General features: G+C 37.6%; 1 long non-coding RNA gene across 2 annotated transcripts in view; it reads left to right on the top strand.

Annotated features, from left to right (window-relative positions):
- LOC112918681 (uncharacterized) overlaps positions 1 to 17,397 on the top strand; it is a 197,809-nt gene that overhangs the window by 85,133 nt on the left and 95,279 nt on the right. The gene's annotated exons all lie outside the window — the stretch shown is intronic.

Raw genomic sequence — 17,397 nt, 5'->3', positions numbered from 1 at the left:
CCAATGGGTGAAATGGTACATCCTGCTGGAGATTTAGTAAACTGGAGGTCATGTTGAATTAACATATAAAATTGTTCAGGACTGTTGTTTTGTTTGGCAAGTTATTTTCTTTACAGTTTATTTCCTTTAATATATATTTTTCAGTGAGCCATATTGTATACATTCAGGGTTGGGCTGAGGCATTGTGTATACCTCAGGAAAGCTACCAATTTGGTGCCTTTAAAAAAACCGAACTCCTTTAAATATTTGGTTAACACTGATTTAGTGGAGCAGAATAAAAACTACTTTTCTATCATAAAAGAAAAAACCATATTAAAGATAGAGAACATAACATCTTAACTTATTTACAGTTATCTTTCATTTCATAATTTTTCAGTTCATAGTTGAATAATAAGAGACTAATATTTTCTGAGTGCTTATTATTTTCTGGTACTGATTGATTCCTTTGTATGATTTATCTTATTTAATGCTCACAACAGTCCTGTGTGAGACACCATTATCATCCCCAATTTCAAAATGATGAAACTGAGACCTAGGTTTTGTGACGTGCTGAAAGACACATAGTTTCTACTAAGTGGTAGAAATGAGATTGGATTGAGTCTGGTCTGACTTCAGAACCCACAAATTTTCTCCCTAGAACCCCCTGCTTCTTTGTAACAATAGTCCCCCATGATTACTAAGTGGAGCAGTCACATGATTAGAGGTAAAAAGTCTAATTCAAATTATGTTTAAACATACTTTCTGGCTCTCTTGCCAGTAAACCCCTTTTCAGTTTTCTTTTGCTAGTTTTGGAATCAAAGAATGTCTTGGGAGGCATATTAAAAGTTTTTCGCTTCACATATTAAAATAAATACCTCATGTCCAGTAAACAGCATTAAGTGAAGCACTAGTTGGCCTCAGAATTCTGTTGACCATAATTGCCTGTAAGAATCAACTGTCAACATGCTGACATCAGGGCTAGTGGTGTCTCCTATAGATATAAATGCAACTTGCATGGAAGTAGGTCAGCAGAGGAGTATTATTACTTCTTCTGCATTAGTGCTAGGTCTACTGTTATTCTATTTATTATTATTTTCTATTATTATTTCACCTACAGCGTACTATCTAGCTTAGAGGGAACAAAATAAGCTAGAGTTCACCAGAAACACAAGTTAACAGGCACCATTTTAAAACGCAGTAGTGTTTTGGCACCCCAGCAAACCTGCCCCAGTGGTCTGCCCTTAATGTAGCTCTGCACAGATTTAACAAATGAGAAAAAACTCATCTTTCTAGTCCCTAATGAGATGCTTCATTATCCAAATGTCAACCTGAAAAATCAATAAAGCAAACCAGGAAGCATTACTAATGTCAAATTTGTGGATTACACCCTCTTTATTCCATACATAGGAAGGTAACTTGATCAATGTGTCTAGTAATCAGATGGGTAGATTATGTGACTATGAGAAGAGCCCTCTGTATGCATGCACACTAGAGAGCAAAGGGGATCTTGATGGGGATTTGAAGTGAAAAGTGGTAAATGCTAATGGTGATTTGCCTGTAAATTATCTAAATGATCCCCCGTTGGCCTATTACGTGTCTCTGTAACATTACCGTTTAGTGTTGATGAATGCTATATTGAATAAGCATGTGGCAGCATTTACAATGCAGAGAGCAGAGCACTGTCTGTTTAAACATAGGCACTACAGGAAACAGTTTGCATTATATCCTGACATCTGAATCGTTACCCATCTGTTCCAGAAATTCCATTCAATTTCATAAACATTTATTGAACACCTACTACGTTCACAGCACAGTGCTCTGCCAGATGCCTTAGTCATTATAAATATGAGTAAGTCACAGGCCTGGCCTGGCAGAGGAAGTGAAACGTGTGCAGGAATAATCACAACACCAGACAGAATGAGAAGTCTGCATGATCTCTAGAGAGCCTTGAACAAATAGGGACAGCCGGCAGCTGGGATTAAAGAAGGTTCCTCCAGGAAGTGATAGCACTGTAAGTAAGGATATTTCTGGCAGGAGAGAGAAGAGGAAATAGTTGCAGTTGAGAGTGGGCAGGACATAGAGTGGTACATAAAGGAGAGTAGAGAATCTAAGAAATAAAGCTGGAGAGTCAAGTTCAGCTACAAAGTGGAAATCAGATGCCAGGTCTTGGCTTCTGGACTTTAATTCGATACAAAAATACAAAAATACATTTAATCTTGAATTGATGTGGATTCTGAGTATTCTAATTTTGCAAAATTGAATATTTCGGCTTTTTGGACAGTTAAAATCAAACTTGAGATGAACGTGAAATATGGTGAACAAGCTTTTACATTTTAAACATAATACTTACTGAGATTTTCTGGTTATAAATGCTGAACTTAACATCCTGAGTATTTTCCATTATCATTAAATGCCCTTACATGTTTTTGAATGGCTGCAAAATATTTCGACATGTGGATGTACCTCAATTTTTAAATTTAATTTCCTATTGTTTCATTTTTATATTGCTTCTAATATTGTTATTATAAGTAAAACTATAATAAAAACTCTAATGGTTAGTTTTTCTTTAGTACTTATAATGTGCTAGGCAGTATGTCACTTTTTAAAAAAATTCAGGTGAAATCCATGTAACATAAATTAACTGTTTTAAAGTGAACAATTCAGTGACATTTAGCTCATTCACAATGTTGTGCATCTATCAGCTCCATCTAGTTCTAAAACAGTTCAAAACCATTTTATCGCCTCAAAATAAAGCTGTACCCATTGAGCAGTTACTCCTAATTCCCTCCTCCAGCTCTTGGCAGCCACTAACTTGCATTATATTGATGGACTTACCAGTTCTGAATTTTTCACATACAAGGAATCATATAATAGAATTCTGCCTTTCGTGTCTGGCTTCTTCCACTTGGCATAATGTTTTGAAATTCATCCATGTTGCAGCATGTATTAGTACTTCATTTCTTTTTATGGCTAATAATATTCCATTGAATATATATTACCATGATTTGTTTATTCATTCATCTAATGATGGATTGGGTGTTTTTTTTTTCCCAGTTTTTGGCATTTTGGAAATTGTGCTATTATGAACTTGCATGTATTTGTGCTATTTGTTTTGAGCTGTTCATGTATTTATTTACAGTTCACAGTTCTCTGGGTTATATACTTTACAGAATTGTTGATTTTTATTGGGTCATGTGGTAATTTTACATTTAACTTTTTGAGGAAACTCCCAACTGCTTTCTACAGCAGCCAGAACATTTTTATATCCATACCAGTGATGTATTAGTGTTCCAGATTCTCCATATCCTTGATAACACTAGTTATTCTCTCTCTCGCTCTCTCTTTGGCTATTGCCACCCTAGTGAGTATGAAGTAGTATCTTGTTTGATTTTTATTTCCCCAACGACTAATGATGCTAACATCTTTTCATGTGCTTCTTGGCCATTTGTATACATTCTCTGGAGAAATGTCTATTTAAGTCCCTTACCCATTTTTTAATTAGGTTATTTATGTGTTTTATTACTAAGTTGTAAGAGTTTTTTTTTTAGATATTCTGGATGCTAGATCTTATCAGCTATATGATTTACAAATATTTTCTCAATTCTGTAGATTGTCTTTTTACTTTCTTTATGATACCCTTGATGCAAAAGTTTTTAATTTAGACAAAGTCCAATTCTTTTTCTTTTATTGCTCACTTATATCTAAGAATCCATAGCCAAACCTGAAGTAGATTTACTCCTTTCTTTTCTTTTAATAGTTTTATAGCTCTTATATTTTTTTAAAGATTTATTTATTTATTTGAGAGAGAGACAATGTGTGTGACTGGGGAGGAGGGGCAAAGGGAGAGAGAGAGAGAATCTCAGTTAGACTTCCCACTGAGCATGCAGTCAGATACAGAGCTCCATCTCACAACCTTGAGATCATGACCTGAGCCAAAATCAAGAATCAGATGCTTGATTGACTGAGCCACCCATGTGCCCCAACTCTTATATTTTTATTGTTGATTCATTTTCAATTGATTTTCTATATACTGTGAGATAGGGATTTGTTTCAATATGGATAGCCAGTTGTCCCAGTACCATTTGTTAAAGAAACTGTTGCTTCTCCCTTGAATGATCTCACTACCCTTGTCAAAAATTAAGTTGACCTAGATGCATGCGTTTGTTTCTGAATTCTCAATTCTCTTCTGTTCTTTTGAACTATTTGTCTATATGCCAGTACCACCTTCTTTTAATGACTGTAGCTTTGAAATAGGTTTTGAAATTAGAGAATAAGAGTTCTCTGTTTTCTATTTCAAGATTGTTTAAGGTATTCAGAACCCCTTTCAAATCCATATGAATTTGAGGATTAGTTTATTCATTTCTCCAAAAAAAAAGTATATTAGTATTTTGATAGAGATTGTTTTGAGTCTGTAGATCACTTTAGGTAGATTTCTATATTAGTAATATTAAGTGTTTTAATCCATGAACATGAGATGTCTTTCCATTTATTTCAGTCTTCCTTAATATTTTTCAGTGGTGCTTTATAGTTTTTAGTGGACAATTCTTTCACCAACTTGATTGAATTTATCCCTAAGTATTTTATTATTTTGGATACTATTATAAATGGAATTGTTAATTTTCTTTTCAAATTATTTATTACTGGTGTATAGAAACTTAACTGATTATGTGTTGACCTTGTATTCTGTAACTTTGCTCAATCTATTTATTAGTGCATATAGTTTTTTGCAGCTTCTTTGGTGTTTTCTATATATTGGATTATGTCATCTGTGAATAAAGATATTTTTACTTCTTTCTTTACAATTTGGATAGATGCCTTTTTTTCCCTACCTAATTTCTTTGGATATAACTTCTAATTTCATGTTGAATACCAGTGCTAAAATTGGGCATAGTTTCCTTGTTTCTGAACTTAGGGGAAAATATTTCAGTATTTTGCCTTTGAATGTGGTGCTGTTTCTCATATATGGTCTTTATCATGTTGAGAATGTTCTCCTCTATTCCTAGTTTTATGAGTGTTTTTTATCATAAAAGGGTATTGAATTTTGTCACATGCTTTTTCTTCTGTGAGAACTGAGATCATATAGTTTTTTCCTTCATCCTGTTACTGTGATGTACTATATTGATTGATTTTCTTATGTTGAACCACCCTGTACCAAGCACTTATAAATGAATTATCACATTTAATCCTCATAATACCTGTGAGAGGGAGATAATATTTCTCCTCCTTTTTTAAATGTTTTATTTATTTATTTATTTATTTATTTATTTATTTATTTATTCATGAGAGACACAGAGAGAGGGGTTGGGCAGAGACACAGGCAGAGGGAGAAGGAGGCTCGATGCAGTGAGCCCGATGTGGGACTCAATCCCGTGACTCCTGTATCAGGACCTGGGCCAAAGGCAGGCGCTAAACCACTGAGCCACCCAGGCATCCCTATTTTTCCCCTTTTTAATAACTATTTTTTTTTAAAAGCATGGTGTGGTTAAATTACACTCCCAATTTTGCACAGCTGGCAGGCCAGAATCATGCATCTGATTTTAGAATCTACAGTCTTTTTGTTGTTGTTGTTAAAATTTTATTTCTTTATCTGATGGAAACAGAGTGCACAAGTAAGGGGAGAGGCAAAGGAAGAAGCAGAGTCCCCACTGAGCAGGGAGCCCAACGCAGGACCCCTGGATCACAACCTGAGCTGACGGCAGATGTTCAACCACTGAGCTACCCAAGCACCCTAGAATCTACATTCTTAATCATTATGCCAATCAAAGAATATTTCTGTACATGAATATTTATTCTCTCAAAAATTTATTATATGTATATATGATACACACACTCTGTGCTAGACCTAATACTAGGCACTGGGAATACAAAGTTAAAAGCTTAGTTTCTCTATTTTCTTGCTTTCCACTGGCTTCTTTTCTGAACCATCTAAGAAACCAATAATCTGCTTAAGGTCACTATAGCGTAGTTTGCATTTTCTCCAGTTTTATACTAATGGAATTATATGGTATGTACATTTTTTTGCTTAACTTATCATAATTTCTTTAACTCATTGTAATTATTTTGAGATTTATCTGTGTTACTGCATGTATCAGTAGTTAATTCCTCTTTCCTGCTGAGCAGTAGTCTATTGTGTGGTTATATCACAATTTGTTTACAATTCATTTGTTGACAAACATTTAAGTATTTTCAGTTTTTTGGTGACAGCATATAAGCTGTTCCAAAAATATGTGTACATGTCCTTGTGTGAATGTATGCTTTAATTTCTTTTGGGTAAAACCTAGGAGTAAAATTGTTAGGTCATTGGTAAGTCTTTAATTTTAGCCATTCCAGCAAGTGTGTATGGCATCTTGTGGGCTTTGTTTGCTTTATAGTAAGTTATGAAATCAGGTATTTTAAATCCTGCAAGATTTTTTTTCAAGATTTCTTTAGCTTTTCTTGGTTTTTGCATTTCATACAAATTTTAGAATTGGCTTGCCAATTTTTACCAAAAGAAACCTGCTGAGATTTTGGCGAAGATTGCATTGAAACTAGAAATAAGGGGATCCCTGGGTGGCTTAGCAGTTTAGCACCTGCCTTCGGCCCAGGGCATGATCCTGGAGTCCCAGGATAGAGTTCCAGGATCAAGTCCCACATCAGGCTCCCTGCATGGAGCCTGCTTCTCCCTCTGCCTGTGTCTCTGCCTCTCTCTCTCTCTCTCTTTCTCTCTGTCTCTCATGAATAAATAAATAAATAAATAAATAAATAAATAAATAAATAAATCTTTAAAAAAAAACTATAAATAAGCCTAGAGAGAATTGACGTTTTGACAATATTAAGTCTTCTGACCCATGAACAAGAACATAAGTATTTATTTAGATTTAGATCTTTAATTTATCTCTACTATGTTTTGCATTTTTTCGGTGTACAGATTATTCACATTCTTTTTTTTTTTCAGATTTATCCTTAAGTATTTCATGCTGATTGATGCTATTATAAATGACACTTTAAATTTTAATTTCCAGTATATTTTATTGCTACCACATAGAAATATAATTGATTTCTGCATATTGATCTGATATCCTGTAATATTGCTAAATCCACTTACCAGTTTTTGCAGCTTTTTAGGTCAATTCCATAGGAATTTTATATAGATGATCATTTTGGCTGCAGACGGTTTTACTTCTTCCTTTCCCATTGGGATGCCTTTTTTTTTAATACCTGCTTAATAGTACTGGCCAGAACCTGCAGTTGAACGTTAAATTCAGTAATGTTGAATAGAAATGGTAAGAATGGCCATCCTTTCCTTATTCCTGATCTTGGTGGTAAAATATTCTGTCTTTTACCATTAAGTATGATATTACTTGTATGTTGTTTTGTGTGTGCGTTTTTGTTTTTGTTTTTTAAAGATTTTATCTAAAAACAAAACAAAACAAAAAGATGATTTTATGTATTTATTTATTTATTTGAGGGGAAGACAGAGAAGGAGACAGAGAGATATTAAACAGACTCCATGCTGAGCAGGGAGCCCAATATGGGGCTCAATCTTGTGATTCTGAGATTAAGACCTGAGCCAAAATCAAGAGTTTGATGTTTAACAGCCTGAGCCACTCAGGTGCCCCACTTGTATGTTTTTCATAGATGACCTTTATAGTGTCAGGAAGTTCATTTCTATTCCACATTTGCTGAGAAGAATGGATGTTGGGTTTGGTCAAATGGTTTTTCTATGTCTATTTAAATAATAATACAGTTTTGTATCGTTTCTTAGTTAATATATCAATTGTTTTTGTATAAGTCAATCTTGCATGCCTGGCATAAGCCCCACTTGGTCATGGTATGTATCTGTTTTTATATTTTGTTGGATTTGATTTGCTAAAAATTTTAAATGATTTTTACTTTTGTTCATGAGGGATATTGGTCTATAGTTTGCTTTTTTGTGATGTATTTATGTAGTTTTGGTATCAGAGTAATGCTGACCCCATAGAATGGGTTGGGAATCATTCTGTGGTCTTTAATTTTTGAAAATATTGTATAGAATTGATATTTTTCTTCCTTAAGTTTTTGGCATAATCCATCAATGTTATCATATGGACTTACTGTCTCCTTTGTGGTAGGTTAATTAAAAAGTCTTCTATGTATAATAGGGCTATTAAAGTTATATATTTCTTCTTGTTAGAGTATTGTTAATTTTTATCTTTCTAGAATTTGTTCATTCTAAGTTTTTAAGTTTATTGGCATAAAGTTATTCATTATATTCCTTTATTACACTTTTAATACTGGTAGAATGTGTAGTATAAATATCTGTAAAATACCTTTATTCCTGATATTTGTGATTTGTGTCTTCTCTTTTTTCTGCTTACTCTGGCTAGAGGTTTTTCAACTTTATTGACCTTCTCAAAAACCAACATTTGATTGTATTGATCTTCTTTATGGTTTTTCTGTTATTTGTTTTCATTCATTTTCCCTCTAATCTTTATTATTTCCTCTCTTATGCTTAATTTGATTCTCATTTACTCCTCCTTTCTTTGTTTTTTTTTTATTATAAATTAATTTTTATTGGTGTTCAATTTACCAACATACAGAAGAACACCCAGTGCTCATCCCATCAAGTGTCCCCCTCAGTGCCCGTCACCCATTCACCCCCACCCCCCGCCCTCCTCCCCTTCCACCACCCCTAGTTCGTTTCCCAGAGTTAGGAGTCTTTATATTCTATCTCCCTTCCTGATATTTCCCACACATTTCTTCTCCCTTCCTTTATATTCCCTTTCACTTTCACTATTATTTATATTCCCCAAATGAATGAGAACGTACACTGTTTGTCCTTCTCCGATTGACTCAGCATAATAACCTCAGCATAATACCCTCCAGTTCCATCCACGTTGAAGCAAATGGTGGGTATTTGTTGTTTCTAATGGCTGAGCAATATTCCATTGTATACATAAACCACAGCTTCTTTATCCATTCATCTTTCGATGGACACCGAGGCTCCTTCCACAGTTTGGCTACTGTGGACATTGCTGCTACAAACATCGGGGTGCAGGTGTCCCGGCGTTTCATTGCATCTGAATCTTTGGGGTAAATCCCCAACAGTGCAATTGCTGGGTCATAGGGCAGGTCTATTTTTAACTCTTTGAGGAACCTCCACACAGTTTTCCAGAGTGGCTGCACCAGTTCACATTCCCACCAACAGTGTAAGACGGTTCCCTTTTCTCCGCATCCTCTCCAACATTTGTGGTTTCCTGCCTTGTTAATTTTCCCCATTCTCACTGGTGTGAGGTGGGATCTCAAGTGGTTTTGATATGTATTTCCCTGATGGCAAGTAATGCGGAGAATTTTCTCATGTGCATGTTGGCCATGTCCATGTCTTCCTCTGTGAGATTTCTCTTCATGTCTTTTGCCCATTTCATGATTGGATTGTTTGTTTCTTTGCTGTTGAGTTTAATAAGATCTTTATAGATTTTGGAAACTAGCCCTTTACCTGATAGGTCATTTGCAAATATCTTCTCCCATTCTGTAGGTTGTCTTTTAGTTTTGTTGACTGTATCCTTTGCTGTACAAAAGCTTCTTATCTTGATGAAGTCCCAATAGTTCATTTTTGCTTTTGTTTCTTTTGCCTTTGTGGATGTATCTTGCAAGAAGTTACGGTGGCCAAGTTCAAAAAGGGTGTTGCCTGTGTTCTCCTCTAGGATTTTGATGGAATCCTGTCTGACATTTACCTCTCATCCATTTTGAGTTTATCTTTGTGTATGGTGAAAGAGAGTGGTCCAGTTTCATTCTTCTGCATGTGGATGTCCAATTTTCCCAGCACCATTTATTGAAGAGACTGTCTTTCTTCCAGTGGATAGTCTTTCCTCCTTTATCGAATATTAGTTGACCATAAATTTCAGGGTCTACTTCTGGATTCTCTATTCTGTTCCATTGATCTATGTGTCTGTTTTTGTGCCAGTACCACACTGTCTTGATGACCACAGCTTTGTAGCACAACCTGAAATCTGGCATTGTGATGCCCCCAGCTATGGTTTTCTTTTTTAAAATTCCCCTGGCTATTCGGGGTCTTTTCTGATTCCACACAAATCTTAAAATAATTTGTTCTAACTCTCTGAAGAAAGTCCATGGTATTTTGATAGAGATTGCATAAAACGTGTAAATTGCCCTGGGTAACATTGACATTTTCACAATATTAATTCTGCCAATCCAGGAGCATGGAATATTTTTCCATCTCTTTGTGTCTTCCTCAATTTCTTTCAGAAGTGTTCTATAGTTTTTAGGGTATAGATCCTTTACCTCTTTGGTTAGGTTTATTCGTAGGAATCTTATGCTTTTGGGTGCAATTGTAAATGGGATTGACTCCTTCATTTCTCTTTCTTCAGTTTCATTGTTAGTGTATAGAAATGCCATTGATTTCTGGGCATTGATTTTGTATCCTGCCACGCTACCAAATTGCTGTATGAGCTCTAGCAATCTTGGGGTGGAGGCTTTTGGGTTTTCTATGTAGAGTATCATGTCATCGGCGAAGAGGGAGAGTTTGACTTCTTCTTTGCCAATTTGAATGCCTTTAATGTCTTTTTGTTGTCTGATTGCTGAGGCTAGGACCTCCAGTACTATTTTGAATAGCAGTGGTGAGTGTGGACATCCCTGTCTTGTTCCTGATCTTAGGGGAAAGGCTCCAGTGCTTCCCCATTGAGAATGATATTTGCTGTGGGCTTTTCGTAGATGGCTTTTAAGATGTCGAGGAAAGTTCCCTCTATCCCAACACTCTGAAGTGTTTTGATCAGGAATGGATGCTGTATTTTGTCAAATGCTTTCTCTGCATCTAATGAGAGGATCATATGGTTCTTGGTTTTTCTCTTGCTGATATGATGAATCACATTGATGGTTTTATGAGTGTTGAACCAGCCTTGTGTCCCGGGGATAAATCCTACTTGGTCATGGTGAATAATTTTCTTAATGTGTTGTTGGATCCTATTGGCTAGGATCTTGTTGAGAATTTTTGCATCCATGTTCATCAGGGATATTGGTCTGTAATTCTCCTTTTTGGTGGGGTCTCTGTCTGGTTTCGGAATTAAGTTGATGCTGGCCTCATAGAACGAATTTGGAAGTGCTCCATCTCTTTCTATCTTTCCAAACAGCTTTAGTAGAATAGGTATGATTTCTTCTTTAAACGTTTGATAGAATTCCCCTGGGAAGCCATCTGGCCCTGGACTTTTGTGTCTCGGGAGGTTTTTGATGACTGTTTCAATTTCCTCCCTGATTATTGGCCTGTTCAGGTTTTCTACTTCTTCCAGTTCCAGTTTTGGTAGTTTGTGGCTTTCCAGGAATGCATCCATTTCTTCTAGATTGCCTAATTTATTGGCGTAGAGCTGTTCATAATATGTTTTTAAAATCGTTTGTATTTCCTTGGTGTTGGTAGTGATCTCTCCTTTCTCATTCATGATTTTATTAATTTGAGTCTTCTCTCTCTTCTTTTTAATAAGGTTGGCTAATGGTTTATCTTTCTTATTAATTCTTTCAAAGAACCAACTCCTGGTTCTGTTGATCTGTTCCACAGTTCTTTTGGTCTCGATTTCATTGAGTTCTGCTCAAATATTAATTCTCTTCTTCTGCTGGGCGTGGGGTCCATTTGCTGTTTTTTCTCTAGCTCCTTTATGTGTAAGGTGAGCTTTTGTATTTGAGTCTTTCCAGTTTTTGAATGGATGCTTGTATTGCAATGTATTTCCCTCTCAGGACTGCTTTTGCTGCATCCCAAAGATTTTGAACGGTTGTATCTTCATTCTCATTGGTTTCCATGAATCTTTTTAATTCTTCCTTAATTTCCTGGTTGACCCTTTCATCTTTTAGCAGGATGGTCCTTAACCTCCACGTGTTTGTGGTCCTTCCTAACTTCTTGTTGTGATTTAATTCTAATTTCAAGTCATTATGGTCTGAGAATATACAGGGGACTATCCCGATCTTTTGGTATCGGTTCAGACCCGATTTGTGACCCAGTATGTGGTCTATTCTGGAGAAGGTTCCATGTGCACTTGAGAAGAATGTGTATTCAGTTGAGTTTGGATGTAAAGCTCTGTAGATATCTGTGAAATCCATCTGGTCCAGTGTATCATTTAAAGCTCTTGTTTCTTTGGAGATGTTGTGCTTAGAAGACCTATCGAGGGTAGAAAGAGCTAGATTGAAGTCACCAAGTATAAGTGTATTATTATCAAAGTATTTCTTCAGTTTGGTTATTAATTGGTTTAAATATTTGGCAGCTCCCACATTCGGGGCATATATATTGAGGATTGTTAAGTCCTCTTGTTGGATAGATCCTTTGAGTATGATATAGTGTCCCTCTTCATCTCTCACTATAGTCTTCGGGGTAAATTTTAGTTTATCTGATAGGAGGATGGCTACCCCTGCTTTCTTTTGAGGGCCATTTGAATGGTAAATTGTTCTCCAACCTTTTATTTTCAGGTTGTAGGTGTCCTTCTGTCTAAAATGAGTCTCTTGTAGACAGCAAATAGATGGGTCCTGCTTTTTTATCCAGTCTGAAACCCTGCACCTTTTGATGGGGTCATTAAGCCCGTTCACGTTCAGAGTTACTATTGTGAGATATGAGTTTAGTGTCACCATGATATCTATTCAGTCTTTGTTTTTGTGGATTGTTCCACTGAACTTCTTCTTAAAGGGGAATTTTAAGAGTCCCCCTTAAAATTTCTTGCAGAGCTGGTTTGGAGGTCACATATTCTTTCAGTTCCTGCCTGTCTTGGAAGCTCTTTATCTCTCCTTCCATTTTGAATGAGAGCCTTGCCGGATAAAGTATTCTTGGTTGCATGTTCTTCTCATTTAGGACCCTGAATATATCCTGCCAGCCCTTTCTGGCCTGCCAGGTCTCTGTGGAGAGGTCTGCTGTTACCCTAATACTCCTCCCCATAAAAGTCAGGGACTTTTAGTTCTTGCTGCTTTAAGTATCTTCTCCTTATCTTTGGAATTTGCAAGCTTCACTATTAAATGTGAGGTGTTGAATGGTTTTTATTGATTTTAGGGGGGAATCTCTCTATTTCCTGGATCTGAATGCCTGTTTCCCTTCCCAGATTAGGAAAGTTTTCAGCTAGGATTTGTTCAAATACATATTCTGGCCCTCTGGCCCTTTTGGCGCCCTTGGGAACCCCTATTAAATGTAGGTTTTTCTTCCTCAGGCTGTCGTTTATTTCCCTTAATCTGTCTTCATGGTCTCTTAATTGTCTGTCTCTTGTTTCCTCAGTTTCCCTCTTTGCCATCAACTTGTCTTCTATGTCACTCACTCGTTCTTCCACCTCGTTAAGCCTCGTCGTTAGGACTTCTAGCTTGGATTGCATCTCATTTAATTGGTTTTTAATTTCTGCTTGATTGGATCTAAATTCTGCAGTCATGAAGTCCCTTGAGTCCTTTATGCTTTTTTCTAGAGCCACCAGTAGCTGTATAATAGTGCTTCTGAATTGGCTTTCTGACATTGAATTGTAATCCAGATTTTGTAACTCTGTGGGAGAGAGGACTGTTTCTGATTCTTTCTTTTGAGGTGAGGTTTTCTTTCTAGTCATTTTGCTCAGTGCAGATGGCCAAAAACAAGTTGTATTGGGAAAAGGAGAAAAAGAGAGAGAGAGAAGGAAAGAAAAGAGAAAAAGAAAAAAGAGAAAGAAGAAAAAAAGGGAAAAAAGAGAAGAAAAAGAGAAAGAAAAAGAAAGAAAGGTGAAAAAAAGGGGTGGGGGTGGGGGAAGCAATTAGAAATCAAAAAGAAAGAAAAAAAACACAAAACAAAACAAAACAAAAACCACGGGGGAGTATCCTCTGATTCTGTATACTCTAAGTCCCTTGACTTCCCCTGGAACTGGTCCGTCTAGCTGGTCTTCTGGGGAGGGACCTGTTGTGCTGATTCTCAGGTGTTAGGACTTGGGGGAGCTACTCTGCCCCTGCCTGGTGCAGGGCTCAGTGGGGGTTGTTCACCCCGTGAGGCCCCAGGAGGAAGAACCACAGTGGCGGGGCCAGCTCTGCAGCCCTGGAGTCAGCTCCCGCAGTAACTCCGGGGCTCTCCGTCTGCAGGGCCTGGAGGCTCCGGGGTGGGGCCGCTGATCTGCTCAGCTCGGGGCAGGAGTGTCCTTGCTGTCCTGGGCCCTCCCGGCCTCTGCCTGTCCAGGGGGAGGTTGGATCCTGGGATGTGGTCGGCGCCCTGTGCTCCGGGGCCTGTGCTGTTGGATTCGCGCTCCTGCCCCGCAGCCCCCTCCGCGGAGCCGCCGCCCGAGCCCCTCCGAGCTGCTCCGGGTCCCGCCGTGCGCGCTGCAGCCCTTAGGGAGCTCGGCGCACTCTCCGGGGGCGCAGGTGCCTGTTAGTGTCCCCGGGAGCCCGAGGGCATCCCCGCCCTCCTGGGGATCCTGCTCTAACTCCCTGCGGGCCCCTTTCCGCCCGGGAAGGTTGGTGCAGCTCCTGCTCCTCCGGGACGGGGCTCTCCTGTCCTGGGGACACTCGCCCCGGCCTCAGCCCGGCTCCTCGCGGGGCCCCTCCCCCTCGGAGGCCTTTTGTGTCTTTATTTCTTTTCCCCCGTCTTCCCACCTTGATAGAAGCACGAACTCTTCTCACTGTAGCATTCCAGCTGGTCTCTCTTTAAATCTCAGGCCGAATTCGTAGATTTTCAGGATGATTTGAAGGTTCTCTAGGTAAGTTGGTGGGGACAGGTGATTTGGGGACCCTCCTCTTCCGCCGTCTTGCCCCTCCTTCCTTTTCTTTGTTTCTTAAAGTGGAAGCTAAAGTCATTGATCTGAGGCAGTTGTCTATTCCAATGTAAGTATTTGGTACTGAATTTTCCCCTGAGTGCTGTTTTAGTAGCACTCCACAAAATCTGATGTGTTGTGTTTTCATGTTCATTCAGTTCAAAATAGCTTCTAATTTCTTTCTTTCTTTCTTCTTTGATATGAGTTATTTAGAAATATATTTTAAGTTTACAAATATTTGAGAATTTTTCAGAATTTTTCTGTTTTTATTTCCAGCTTAATTGCTATGTTGGAGTACATATTTTGTATGACTTGAATTATTTTAAATGGATTAATTTGTTCTATGACCTATAATATGGTCTATTTTAGTAAATGTTCTGTGTACACTTGAAAAAAATGTGTATTCTGTTGTTGCTAGGTACAGTGTTCTATGAATTAGGTCAAGTTGGTTGATCATATTGCTTAACTCATCTATATCCTTGCTGATTTTCTGTTCAATACCCTCTTACTCTGCAAGAGATAATCAATTTGATGCTATTTGATATATTTTCACTTTACTTCAGACATTGTAGCTTACATTTCTAGAAATTCTATGTGGGTCTTTTTTTTCTACATGTCTCTCAGTTTTTGAACATATGGACTATATAAGAACTATTTTCACACTTTTTTTCTGGAGAAGGTAAAGACAGCTTCCCTGAGACCTACAAAATGAGTAAACATTTGCCATATGAGGGAGGTAGAAGAGCAGGAGGATACAGCCAAAAAAAAAAAAAAGAAGTCAGATTCCAGGCAGAATAAACAGCATGTGTAAAGGCCCTCAATCAGAAAGGAGTTTGGAATTTTTAAGAAATATAGAGAAGGTCAGAATGTATTGAATGGGTCAGAATTGTGAAGAGAGGAAGAGAGAAAGGTGGTTGGGAAGATGGGGCAGCAGATGATACAAGGTCTTCTAAGCATGTGTCTCAGTCAGCACTAGGCTAACAAACATGTCCCATAACTCAGTGGCTTAGAACAATAAAAGATTATCCCTTGCTCATGTCACATATTCATAGGAGGGTGACTGTGACCCTCTCTACATCTTCATTCAGGACCAAAGGAATAACTCCTAACTGGAACATACCAGCCTCATGGCAGAAACAAAAGCATCTTGGTTAGCCACCATATAGCTTTCATATCATCTGTCTGAAACTGGCATACTTACTTCCACTCACACTGCATTGGACAATATAAGTTTTATGGCTGAGCCTAATATCAATGGGATGGCAGGAAGAGCAAATATTTGGTAACAATAATACAATCTACTTAAGAATGCTAAATATTTAACCTTTATCTGAAGAACAGTGAAAAATCATCTTCAGATGAATGTTAAGTAAAAGATTTATCACTGTATTTGCTAAGAATAGTCTTTTTTTAAGAAAAACCTTTTTTAGGGCAGCCCCGGTGGCGCAGTGGTTAGCGCCACCTGCAGCCCGGGGTGTGATCCTGGAGACCCGGGATCCAGTCCCACATCAGGCTTCTCCCTCTGCCTGTGTCTCTGCCTCTGTGTGTGTGTGTGTGTGTCTCTATGAATAAATAAATAAAATCTTTATTTATTTTTTTTTAAATAAATAAAATCTTTAAAAAAAACACCTTTTTAAAAGAAAAAGACAAAGTCATTTACAGACAAAGTCAGAGAAATAATTTGGATGATCATAGTGACACTGCATCAAAAATGGGATAAAATGTTATAAAAGTAAAATTGATTTTTATGAGATTTGTATAAAACTCTGATAGCGTAATTTTAATGATTATAACTGCCCTGCATAACTATCTTTAAAAAAGTGACAATTATTTGCTTATGTAGCTTCTGATGTTTGTTTCTGTAAAACACATCACTTTGATAGTGTCCTGAGCATTATATTCTGATGACTATTTTACAAACTTAGAGCACAGTATAAACCTGAATTTTATACTGCAATAATGCTGAAGGTTACTTAATCTTTTTTGCAGTATAAACAATGGTGGATTTGAGAGTGTAAGTGTTTTTGTTCTTGTGCCTCAAGAGAAGGAACAGATAAACAGCAGGAGAGCTAAGCCAACCCTCAGACACAGCTAGATGTGATTCTTTAAAACCAGAATTCTAGGTTTGAAAGAACACCACTCCTCTGGAGAAGGAGATACCCTTAATGGGGATGGGGTTTGTGACAGTGAAATCAGAGAAAAAGGAAATCTATATCTGACATTATTTCTCTTTAACAAAATACGTCTTACCTTTTGGCAACCATTTGTATGCTAGGTGCACAGCCATATTCCAGCAGAAGAAATTGTATGAAAGGCAGAAGGCATCCATCTATAACTCCAAGACTAGGCCCAGTGTTCATAATACTATTTGTATCTCTACTGTAGTACATGCCAAATAATTTAAGTGATATGTGAATATGACTTACTACCCCATAGACCATAAATTCCTTCAAGTCAGGAACAGTAATTTATCCACCTTTGTATCTACCACCTGGCATAGTGCCTGTTAGATACTCAATCAAACAGAAGAGAAGGCCATTGATCTAGCCTTTTATTCCTCTGAACAAGGCTGGCAGTAGCTCCACTAGAAGTGAGAGACTCTTTTGGTAATGTCCGGGAAGAGCTCCAGACTGCTGCTCAGCATGAAGAAGGCAGCCAGCCAGGAGGTGTGCTGGCAGGAAGCTACATCCAGAGACCCACCTGAGAGAAGCTCCTGCCAGAAGAA

This window comes from Vulpes vulpes, chromosome 9, assembly GCF_048418805.1.
Source record: "Vulpes vulpes isolate BD-2025 chromosome 9, VulVul3, whole genome shotgun sequence".
Taxonomy (NCBI): domain Eukaryota; kingdom Metazoa; phylum Chordata; class Mammalia; order Carnivora; family Canidae; genus Vulpes; species Vulpes vulpes.
The sequence above is the reverse complement of the archived record's forward strand: the minus strand, read 5'-3'. Positions and strand labels throughout refer to the sequence as shown.